The following is a 12,611-nucleotide window of genomic DNA, read 5'->3' as shown; positions in this document are numbered from 1 at the left end:
ATATCCACAGCAGCTAGCTAATACTTTCCTTGTTAATAATTATACATTAGAATACATGTGTATTATATGAGAGGCTTTGTGCCTTGATTAGATTGCTGTGTAAAGCAATGAACACATACAGGCCCTCCACCAATAGCTCCCTCAAAAGGCACAGAAGCTTTACCTTAGTCTTCAGTAACAGGCTTACCAAAAAACATTTAACGAGAAGAATATCCCAGTGTTACACAATCTTAAATATTGTTTTATCTTTCTCATATCTTTCTCATAAGTCATTGCATGACTTATTGCATGCTAAGTATATGAGAGAAACTCTGCTAGGTACTAAAAGGGAGAAAGGGAGGAGGTGTCTCAAAAAGGAAGCTCTCTAATATTTATAATCTAGAAGGGGAATCAGACCCAAACCTCTTCCTATGGAGTAATGATTAAGTGCACAGGTTTGGAATCGGGAACCGTAGGTTCAAAGGAGGACTCTACCATATAACTAGCAGTTATTTTAGGAAGTGACTAAACCTCTGTGGGCCTCAGTTTCCCCAGCTGCCCAATGGGAGCAGTAGCTCCACTAGGAACTTGGGAGTGCTAGGATCTTGGTGAGTGCTCAACAAATGTCCGTTTAAAAATATTTTTTAGTGTTTATTTTTGAGGGGGGGCGGGGCAGAGAGAGAGGGAGACAGAGAATCTGAAGCGGGCTCCACACTACCAGTGCAAAGCCTGACATGGGGCTCAAACTCACAAACCGAGTGATCATGACTGGAGTGGAAGTTGTATGCCCAACCAACTGAGCCACCCAGTTGCCCCAACAAACGTTAGTTTAGTGATTACCTCCAGAGGCCGAAGCTGTGGAAAGAACATTCTAGACACTCCCTCCTTCAAAAGTATTTACTGCGGGGCGCCTGGGTGGCTCAGTCAGTGAAGCGTCAGACTTCAGCTCAGGTCATGATCTCATGGTTGGTGAGCTGGAGCCCTGAGTCAGGCTCTGCGCTGACAGCTCAGAGCCTGGAGCCTGCTTCGGATTCTGTGTCTCCCTCTCTCTCTGCCCCTCCCCACTCATGCTCTGTCTCTCTCTGTCTCTCAAAAGTGAATAAACATTAAAAATGGTTTAAAAAAAATAATCTGGCAAACAGGTTTGCTATTCAAAAGTATTTACTGAGTATTGTATGAGTCTTTACTGCTTTTAACAAATATTTCCACTTCTCCTTCCTGGGCACCAGGTAGGATTGAACTTTCTAGCTCCCTGTGTTGGGTGAGGCTCTAACCAATGACTTGTGAGTGGAAGTAACACATAAATTATTTGGAGACCAGAGGACTTATTTGCCAATGCGAGACCCTCCATCGCTCCTGTCTCTTTGGTATGGCCACTGAGAATGTTCAGGTCACAGCTGTTCCATCAGCCTGGGACCCTACAATGTCCACAGCGGTCCCCCTGCCAACCTGTGGTGGACATTTAGCATGACCGATAAACAAACCTTTGTGGTCTGAGGGCACTAGGATTTGGAAGTTGTTTGTTTACTGCCACATAGCCTAGCCTGCTCTGACAGATACAAGGCCCTCAGGTGTGCTCAGCTGGGGACACTGTGGTGAACAGCTCAGAGGACAGGTAATAAGCCAGTAGACAAACAACTCAGTAATTACAAATTGTGTCATTACAAGTTCCTTGAGACTGGGTAGCAAAAAAAGGTCTCTATTAGGAGGTGACATTTAAACTCTGCCCTGAAGGATGGAAAGGAATCAATCTCGGAAAAGGTTGGCAGTTGGAGGAAGGGGAGGGGAATATCTCGGGCAGAAGAACAAGCATGGGCAAACTCCTAAGGCCGAAAGAAGCCGGGTCCTCTTTGGAACAGACAGGAGGCCCCGGTGGAGCACCATAAGCAGGGAGAAGTGAGACCGCGCAAGGGTAGAGAGGGAGGCAGGAGCCAGATTAGGTGGCGGCTTCTAGGTTATGATAATGAGATGGGAGTTTATTCCAAGTGTGACAGGGAGCTAATGAGGGGGTTCAAGCCAGGAGGGTGACATGTTTGATTCAGGTTTTAAAAAGACCTGTAGTGTGGAAAATGGGCTGCGAGGGACAGATGTGGGAATGGAGGTTAGGAGTCTGTCCCAGGAGTCCAAGCAAAGTGGGGTTCCACAGAAGCAGAGGCTAGAAGGCTGATCTTGTCCTCAGATAACAGGAGATGTGGGGCAATTGCAGGGGGAGGGGAGCAAGAGGGCTGACGACTAAACCTGGGGTTCCTCCTGCCAAATCCCAGACGAAGCAGGGGCAGGGTTGAAAGTCAGGGGCCCCCAGAGGTGCTCTGACCCCAGGGAGATCGTGCTCAAAAGCCAGGCAGGAAGAGATGTGGAACAGACAGCAGACCAATTTCCTAGCATGTCAGCTAGCGTCAGACACTTGTTCTCGTGAGCCTGCAGCATTATCTAAACAGATGGTGTTGCTGGACAGAGTCTGACAAGCCCTAACATCACTGTGGACCCTTGGTACTTGTTGTCTACCTGGACTGGAAAACAAAGGGTGCCACTAATCTATACATGGAAAAACAAAAACCGCTCTTGCCTCCTGATGGCCATGGAAAGAATCTTACTGTAAATGGCAAAAATAGATGGAGATTATCTTTAGCACTTGGGTCATCTTCCTATTCTGTGCTTCTCTGCTCCTCTGTGCCCGTGTGTTTTCTCCCCACCTCCTGTGACCTCATCCTGTTCTCAGGACCAGGTCTCACAGTCTCCGTCACATGTAGGACTAAATGACTAATGACAGCTCAATGGATACCCACCCCTTCCTAAGCATTTGGGTCTCCAGTCGATCAAAACCTGAAGTCCTAGGCCAGGGGAAGGATTCAGGGGAGGACTGGAGATCTTTAATTCAGAACTACTAGAATGGAGTGATTTATCCCTCCTCAGAAAAAGGGTCAGACTCCCAAGTCCTCGCTCAAGGTGCCAGATAAGGGTAACACACGATTAGAATCCTCTCCAAAGCCTGGGTACCGTCCATCCCCAAACCTTCCTCTCTTTGTAGCTGTTTGCTAAAAGCTACAGAAAAGCCCCTAGCATTTACTTATTCCCAAACAAATTCAAAATGTTGACTTTGTTGCTCAATCTAGGTATTGCCACTATAAAAGATTTACTAGGGGTTTAAAAACCACTCTTTGCTATGCGTCTTACTGAGAGCCTCTCTTTCCTCATTACTATCTTTCTATGTGGTCGCTGCAGCCCCAGCCAGTCAGCAGGAGCTAACCAGCTGTTCCTGGGAATTGTTCTGCTGGAAAGGCAGAGGCCTCAGCAATTAACTAGAAGTTGAGCTTTCCTCTTCCAAAAGAAATTAATCTACTTGGGAAATGCGTTAGAAAAAAAAAAGAGTGACTTGTTTCTAAATTATTGAATTAGCTAGATTTATCTTTCTGCCATCATAGCTTACACAGAGTTATCTCCCAGAAAGGAAGTCGAATCTGTCTTGTCATTAAAGACTAAGTCTTCATCATTCTTGCTAATCCCCATGACATGCCAGCTCATGTTCTCCCCGGCTCCCATCTTCGTGGAGACACGCGCTCCCTGCTCCAGAACACCTGCATGGTGAACACCTTAGATCTGGTGCTGACCTCCAGGCAACCAGATAAAAGCCCCTGCAGGGGGAAGGGCACACGCGAAGCCTCATTGCACAATCTGTGCGGGTGACAAGCCCAGTCCTGGCACTCGGGGCCATAAATTGCGGGAAGCAATCTACTCTCCGGGTAGTTGCGTAGACCCGGCCACAGCAGCTCCGTGGGAAGGGCCAGCTGGCCAGAGGTTGGAATTCTGCTCTCTGTCCCTCGGGACCCACTCCTGCCTGCCCTCCCCTCCCACAGGGAGGAGGAGAGGCCCAGAGCTCAGAAGGGACATGTTTGGGCCAAGTGAGGCTGTGGGGAGCCTCTCCACAGAGACCAAGGTCCACCCTCCTCTGAGGAGTTCAGGCTGGCACCGTGCCAGGTACTGTGCCCCGCACTTTATAACTTCATCATAGCATCCTTCATGAGGGAGTCTAAGAGGGAGCTGTGATTTCCTATTTACAGATAGGGCAGTGAGGTTGATAGGCAGATGAGGCCTCAAATCAACTGTGCCTGACAACAAAATCCATACTCTTTATCACAGTCTCTACCGCCTTCCCAGCAACAATTGCAAACTGTGTGACCCTGGACAAGATACCTCCCCTCTCTGCCCTCAGTTTTCTCTGTACAGTGACAGTTAGTCTCAGGTCTACACCAAGCACCCGCAATGGGCAGGAGCTGTGCCAGGCACCAGCTGTCTGGGACCTCTAGGGTCTGTGCTCTAACGCCTCCTGAGCGGGCACCCAGATAAGGAAGAGGCCTTTGACAGAACCAGCTCAGCTCCTAACTGCTGAAGTCTCACAGAACTCCTGGCCCCCCACAGTGTTCCTACCCCCATTTTATCACAGCCTGAAGCCACCTCCAGGAACTTCCCTGGAGGAGTGGCTGGTATGTAAAGGTAAGGCTAAAAAATATCTCCCTAGATCACTTGATGCTTAAACATAGGAGATCGGGACCTTCAGTTAACCAGAAATTGTAGCTGTTGGCTATTGTCAGCCACTCACATTTAAATAGAATTCTTTTAATCCTTCCTCGTACTGAGGTATTATACATCAAAATGCCTGCTATGGTGGCCCATAGTAAGCCTCAACAAATACTTACTATGGATGGATGGATGGATGGATGGATGGATGGATGGATGAGTGGATGGATGGATGGATGGATGAGTGGATGGATGGATGGATGGATGATGGATGGATAATGGATGGATGGATGAGTGGATGGATGGATGAGTGGATGGATGGATGGATGGATGGATGAGTGGATGGATGGATGGTGAGTAGATGGGTGGATGGATGGATGAGTGGATGGATGGATGGATGGATGGATCATGGATGGGTGGATGGTGGATGGATGAATGAGGGAACAGCTGGAGAAAGTTTGATTGGGAGACTCAAGGAAAAGGGCATGCTATTCATGAGTTGGGGTGCCCTGGTAAGGTAGGCATGAGATGGTGGACATAGGAGACGGAATTTGGCAGCCAGAGGGCTGTCTGAGGGTCTGGAGGATATAGGCAGGAGATGGGGAAGGCACACACAGAAAACAGTAGGCAAATCTAGAACACAGACCCCAACACGTTGACAGTGTAGTCTCCCACCGTGGGCTCTGCATGGCACACAGAGCAGTGTCAGGCACATAACAGGTGTTATCACACTTGGTAATTAGGGCCCCTGCTGTTTGCCTGGTCAGCTCACACTGGGTAGTGGCTGGACAGAGTCTGCCTCGTGGGTCTCAGCAGAGCTGTGACAAGCTGGGTCTGGTACTCAGGCCTTTGGCAGGCCTTTGTCTCAGGCCTTTGTCTGAGGTCAGGAGGCCCCTGTCCTGCGACACCCAGAGAGACCATCCTCCCACCTCTTCTCAGTTAACAAAGCCCCAAGGCTAGGGTGGCCACATCAAGTATAGATGCAATACGGGGGACATACTTACACTACAAATTACTCATTGTTGACCTGCAATTCAAATTTAACTGGACATCCTGCATTTTTACTTGCAAAACCTGACAACCTAGCCCAAGCCCAGGGATCTCTGGGTGGGCAAATCTCAGTGGCCCCACCCACTAACATGGTCAAAGCCCCCAGGTGCTGTGCTTGTCAAGAGGGGAGGAACTGAGTCCCGGACAGAGGGACTCCCCCCAAGGCATATAACATCTCCCCAGTGGGGACAGTTGAGGGACTTGAATGAAATGGTGTGTGGCAGGCCTAAGCCACAGGGAGGAGGGGGGGTTGCCCCTTCAGGTCCAGTTCTTTCCCCATTGCTTCCTGCAGCCTTCCTCCTAAGGAAGCCCCCCCCCCCCCCCCCCCCCCCCCCCCCCCCCGCAACCTGCATCCATTCATTCTCTCAGCATATAATGACTGGAAACCTCTTAGGGACCAGGGTAACAGTGGCAGGCAGATCAGGCATGACCTCCAGCCTTACCCAACCTCACTTCATCTTCTAAGAAGCCTCCTTGATGACTCAGGCCTCGCTGATCTGTCCATATAGTTTCACAACCAATTACATGGCTCCTTCTGTTCTGCTGTCTGATGAGTGTGAGGGTGGGTCCCCAACAGAAATCCTAAGACCCCAGCAGACAGAGTGCCCAATGCTATAGTATGACACAGCTCTTGCCCAGAATGTAAGAATAATTTGAGTCCTGGCCTGTCACCTCCCAGCTGGGGGCCTTGGGCAAGACTTGTCATGCCCTTGGGGCACCTGGGTAACTCAGTTGGTTAAGCGTCTGACTTCAGCTCAGGTCATGATCTTGTGGTTTGTGGATTCGAGCCCCGCGTCGGGCTCTGTGCTGACAGTCAGAGCCTAGAGCCTGCTTTGGATTCGGGGTTTCCTTCTCTCTCTGCCCCTCCCCTGCTCACGTTGTCACTCTCTCTCTCAAAAATAAATACATGTTAAAAAAAAAAAAAAGACCTATCATGCCTTTAAGCCTTAGTTTCCTTGTCTGCAAGGAGAGAGCTGTTCCACGGAGGTTGGTTGGGGGTTAAATAATACAAAGCAAAGTGCTTGGTGCCTATATTCCTTGTAGGAGCCCCTTGGTTTCCTTTACTTCATTTTGCTTTGAGTTAACTTCTTACATTATCTTTAATTATGGTAAATACACATAATATAAAATTCACCATCTCAACCATTTTTTAAAGGGTACAGTCCAATGGCACTAAGCACATTCATACTGTTGTGCAAACACCATCCTTTTCCAGAACTAAAGAGCATCCTGCAAAACTGAAACCCTGCTCTCATTAAATACAAGCTCCCCGCTTTCCCGTTCCCCCAAACCCTGGCAGCTGCCTTCTTTCTGTCTCTATGAATTTGACTACTCTAAGTACCTCCTATAAGCAGAATCATACAGTATTTGCTTTTTGGCAACTGGCTCATTTTAATGTCGCATAACGTCCTCAAGGCTCACCCATATTGTGGCGGGTGTCAGAATTTCCTTCCTTTTGAAGGCTGAATAATACTCCATTGTGTGTGCACCACACTTTGTGTATGCACTCGGGTGGACCCTTGGGTTGCTTCCAACTTTTGGCTTTTGAGAACAATGCTGCTGCGAACATGGGTATGCAAATATCTCTTCGAGCCCCTGCTTTTCCATTCTTTTTGTGGGATTTCTGGATCATGTGGCAGGTCTATTTTTAATTCCTTGAGGAACCGCCATTCCATTTACATTCCCACCCATGGTGCACAAGGGTTTTCAACTTCTCCACATCCTCACCAACACTTATTGTCTGTTTGCTGATAGTAGCCCCCCCCCCCCCCAACAGGAGTGAAGTAGCCATTTTCTCCATTTGGGGACCCTGCTCTCAGCAGGCACTCACTCCATGGATGCTTGTCTTATGAACTGGATTCTGCCCTGAGCTTTCTCCACTGGTCCTTTGCCTCCCTAGGACCAAACAGGGGCTGTTTCTCTCCCTGTGGGGGACCTCGGGCCCTGTGGCTCTGGGGGATTATGCACAGCTAGAGCCACCTCCGTCTACCTCCTTGGGCAGGCTCAGGGAGTATGGAGAGGGGGCAAGCACATGATGCAGGGTTTTCTCTCACCATGGGTCATCACAGCCCCGGTGGCTTTGTCTGCTGGTGCAGCACAGCGACGTGCCCTGTCAGCTCTGATGGGGCCAAGGACAAACACAGCCCTGTGACTGATGGAGCCTGTGTCCTGCGGCTACTGATTCCTTTCCAGCTTCCAGTACTGACTTTGCTCCTGTTCCCAGTTCCTAGTAGAGACGCCTTCCCTCCTCCCCTGGAGCCCAGCTCTCACTGCTCTAGCCAGAGACTGAGCGGGTGGTGGCCTGAAATCCCACCATGAGGGCCCCATCTCTAAGTCCCCAACACTCAACACATGGGGCCTGGAAGCCGACCTCTCACTGACTCAGCAGCACACAAAGGAGAAGCCACTCCCAAGGAGGCTGGCATGTGAAAAGGGTAGCTCTGATGGACAGAAGGCCTGGAATGATCTAGAACAAGACTGGGGATGGCAGGCCTGCTGTTCCTCCCTTTGAAGGGGATGCTTTAACATGGCTCTGGACTCAGAGACCTGGCACGGTCCAACGCACAGCTCCATCAATACATGCTGTGTGACCTCACACAGGCTCTTTCCCTCTCTGAGTACTTCTAGGTACATGAGGACAATAACAAATGAATCACAGGGTTGCCCTGTGGCCTTTCAGAGGAATCTGGGTCCTCCTCACTGTACCAGGGGGATCATACCCACCCGACTGCCACCATTTAATGCAGAGTTCCTTCTCTGTCCAGCCTCACGACCTCAGCTGCTGAAATCCCCACACACTTAGACCATCGTTTGGAACAAAACATGAGATTCAGGGATAACGGCCTTCCTTTTTCTGACATGATCTGGCTTGTTCTTAAGGCAAAAACAGTCCCTCTGTAGCACCGGCTCCACACCACCCTTTGTGTTTGGGCTTCTAGGGAAACAGCAGTCTGATGGTGGTTTCCTTCCAGGAGCCCCTCCCTCCAGAAATTCCCCAACAGCTGCCAAACCCACTGATAAGAAAAGTGAGCAATTTCCAGAAAGAGGCCAGCACTTTTCAGAGACGTGGAACAGAGGCAACGCCTCTCCTGTGACTACCCCGCCCCTGCTCCCCACATACACAGTCCCGGGTCACCTGGGCCATACTCGCAACAACACAGGGCCTCCTGGAATGCACCAAGGAGACATGGGACAGATCAGCCCTGATGAGGGATGAGACGGTCATCCCCTCCACTGCTTGTCGCTTCTGCCCCTGCCCCCAAGTCCTGGGCATTAAGACTACGGGGGTCAAGGGGGCACCCGGGGGCTCAGTTGGTTAAGCATCAGACTCTTGGTATCAGCTCAGGTCATGATCTCATGGTTTGTGAGTTCAAGCCCTGCATTGGGCTCTGTGCTGACAGCTTAGAGCCTGCTTGGGATTCTCTCTCTCCCTCTCTGTCTCTGCCCCTCCCCTGTTCACATACTCTCTCTCTCTCACTAAACAAATAAACTAAAAAAAAAAAAAAAAGTTACTGGGGAGCCTGGGTGGCTCAGTCGGTTAAGCGTTCGACTTCAGCTCAGGTCGTGATCTCACAGTTGGTGAGTTCAAGCACCGCATAGGGCTCTGTGCTGACAGCTCAAACCTGGGGCTTACTTCAGATTCTGTTTCTTCCTCTCTCTCTCTCTCCCCCCTCCTGCTCGCATTCTGTCTTTCTCTATCTCTCTCAAAAATAAATAAACATTAACAAAAATTTAATAATAAATAAATAAATAAATAAATAAATAAATAAATTTTTTAATTAAAAAGACCATAAGGGTCCGGGGTGGGGAGGTGTATTGGACACCTGCTATATACCTGGAACTCAGAGAGACAGAGATTCTGGCATTCGGTAAGCGTCCATTTAGCCATTATTTATTGACCGCAAACCACCTGCCAAGCATCATGCTGGGCATTAGGGCACAAGAGTGAGCACACCAGACCCTCCAGGATGCAGGGCTGGGAGCCAGAAGGAGGGGGAGGCCGTCTTTGCCCACCGTCCCGCCCCGCCCTCCTCGCCCCACCCCCCCATGTCGCTGGTGTGCAAAGCCTCTGTACGCTGTGCTCCCTGAAGCCCCCTCAACTGCGGGAGCAGAGAAGACCACGGGAACCCCAACAGAAGAGCAAAGTCCGCGAGGGGGAACCCGCCCCGCCAAAGACAAACAAGGTGCCCCGTGCAGCTCGTGATCATAGCCAGGAGCGCAAGGAAGTGGGAGCGCACAGGGAAACGAAAGCTGGGCGCCCTAAGGAGAGACCCATCCATCTTCCTTACCCAAGGCCGAGGTCAAGGCAACTCGAGAGAGAGAATCCAAATATTCCGCCTTTTATCCCAGGAAGGGCGATGACAATGTGAGGCTGCAGGTGGCAGGGAGGCCTGGACCAGGGTCTCTGACTACACCTGAGTCAGGGCCTCCCGCATGTACCCTCCCCTGGGGTCAGCAGCCTCTCTCCACCTCCCGCCCTCCCCTCCCCACCTGCCTCCTCTCCCAAACCCGCTCCACACCTCATTGTCATCAGGAAGGGCATTGTCCCTCAACACCTTCAGTGACTTCCCGGCCTCTGCCTCCTATAAAGTCCAGGCTGTCAGCTACAAAAGCCAGCCTGCCACAACCTCCGTGGCCTCTTTGCTGCTCCCCAGACAGCACGGAGCACTCCAGGTATCCCCCACTCATTCCTACTCCTCCTCCTTCTACCCTACCACCTTCCCTTCCTCCTTCTCCCCTGCTGCTCTCCATGGTCTCTGGTCCACCTCCAAACTCAACCAAGCAGGGGGCTTCCCTTGCTACCCCACGCCTCTCTGTCTGTATCCTGGGGCCTGGCATAGAGCAGGAAAAGACTGAGGCATTTATTGAGTACCACTGTGAGCTGGTCATTGTCATGAAGGCCATCTCAAATAATGTTCACAACAAATCCATGACATGGTATTGTCCCAATTTACAGCTAAGGAAACTGAGGCCTCAGAAGAAGAGAGGATTTCAGAGTGAAGAGTCACCACAGAAGAGTGAAGTAGGCAGCCAGCTGTGTCCAGAGCAAGGCGGAGCTTGAATTGGGCTTGAAAAATGAAGAGAATTCTAGCAAACCCAAAGGAGAGGGGTCAGAGATGGCATTCAAGGCAGGGGGTACTGAGAGAAACAAAGGCCCAAAGGCCAAGAAGTGACTTGGCAAAGATAAATATGACTGTTGAATGGAGGAACCGGGGATGTATGCAGAAAAATCTATCAGGAGCAGAAAGCCTGGACTGATGAGGAGAACACCTGCTGGTCCTGGAAACGGGGAAGCTTCTGAGCGTGCGTCGGCAGTGTTTTTGAGAAGGGAAACCCTAGTGACAACTTCCACGTACAAAGCTCTTCCTAGGAGGTTGAGGGGCCAGCATGAGAGACCCTTGAAACTCAGCCTGCAGAGATGGCTCTGGGAGGCAGAGATGGCTCTGTCCTCACCTTCCGTGACTCCCTTCTCCTCCTCCCAAGGGCCCTCCTCGCGTTCTGGGTAACCCTTAGCTCAACTTCCCTCAGCCCTTGCTCTGGTCGCTGGGGACTGGGGTCAGTGTTCCTTAGGGAAGTGAGTGTGTGTGTGTGTGTGTGTGTGTGTGTGTGTGTTCTGTGTACACCCATGCACACACGTGCTCATGCCCTGGCAAACCAACGGGTTTGCCTCTTTCTCTGAGACCCACCTGAGATCTGCACACAGCTCTGGCTCCCAATAAGCTGGCTGGCTGCAGCAAAAGCACCCAGAGCACCACCAGGCAGCATGGGGGAGCACATGCCCCTGTTGAATCTGGAGAACGGCACAGAAGTCATCAGGGAAACCAGGACCATTAATTAGCCCAGTGACTGATGCAGGACTTCTGTCTCACATGGGTGGCCAACCCCACTCAAAGGAAAACAACTCCTAATAGGCAGAAGAAGGCCCCAGATGGTTACAGTTCATGCTCACTGCCTTTTCTGCAGAATGATCACAGTGGAAATATGCTTTGTGCCCCAGCCTCCGTGGTTCCAAATCAGCCCCGGGGATCCCGGGGATCCCGTGTATCCCAGACTCTTTGTCTGTAACGAGGCCTCTGCCCCCCAAGGCTCTTCCAGGTGCTTGGCTCTGACCCTGCCTGACACCGCAGCCCTTGAGTGGACCACGTGAAGCGGCATCCTTAGAACTGCCTGTGGGCTCAACAGGGGCTGTTGCTTGGTGTGCAAGAAAAGGGGGTCTGGAGGAACTTGTGGGGACACGGCTGTCCGAAGAGACCCTCACCCTGGATACTCCCCCACTGCACTCAGGAGGGAGGACGTGCCTCAGTGGGGCAAGAAGCCTCGCGGGGGGTCCTGTCCTACTTGGCGGCAGCCCTCCCGGAACTACAGCTACAGCACACAACCTGGCTCTTCTGTCTTAAGTGATTGAAGACCTGGCCAAACCACCGGTCAGACAGATTTCCCCCCAAGCCCCACATTAATTGGTTTTTGGATTCCACAACCCACACTGCCAAGCCGGAGCTCCTGGGTGTCCCACAAGGGCTTAGATGTGGAGGCCATGACCCTGAAGCCTAAAGCCGGCAGACACCTGGGCTGTGCCCGCCTGTGGAGCAAGCCTGGAAAAGCAGCTCTGGGGGCTGTGCCCAAGGTGCCCAGGCTGGCGGGCTTCCAAGCTCAGGGAGGCCCTGCGGGACAGGCACTGGGCCAGCCACCCCGGTGGCCACTAATGAGCGGATGTGTTCTGGGTTGTCTCCCCTGGTGGGGCGGGGGACAGCTGCACCTGGGCTGAGAGAGCCTGAAGCTGCCTGCCTTGCCCTCCTCCTGGGATGACCCAGCTCAGCCTGGGCTCAGCAGCAACCTGTCCTTTCAGCCCCAGCCTGGCAGAACCAGGCAAAGGCGGGCAAAGCTGTCTGCTGCCCTTCCTTCTCCCTCCCTCCCTCTCTCTCTCTAATATTCCTTGGGAGAAAGGAGGTGTCTGGGATTTTAGTTATTCCTACACCATGCTTGGAACATAGCATGTGCTCAATAAAAACTACTCTCTCCTCCATCGGCGATGAGAGGCCACGTACTGAGGGTTCAGAGCTGGACTC

This window comes from Panthera uncia, assembly GCF_023721935.1.
Source record: "Panthera uncia isolate 11264 chromosome C1 unlocalized genomic scaffold, Puncia_PCG_1.0 HiC_scaffold_3, whole genome shotgun sequence".
Taxonomy (NCBI): domain Eukaryota; kingdom Metazoa; phylum Chordata; class Mammalia; order Carnivora; family Felidae; genus Panthera; species Panthera uncia.
Note: the sequence above shows the minus strand (reverse complement) of the source record.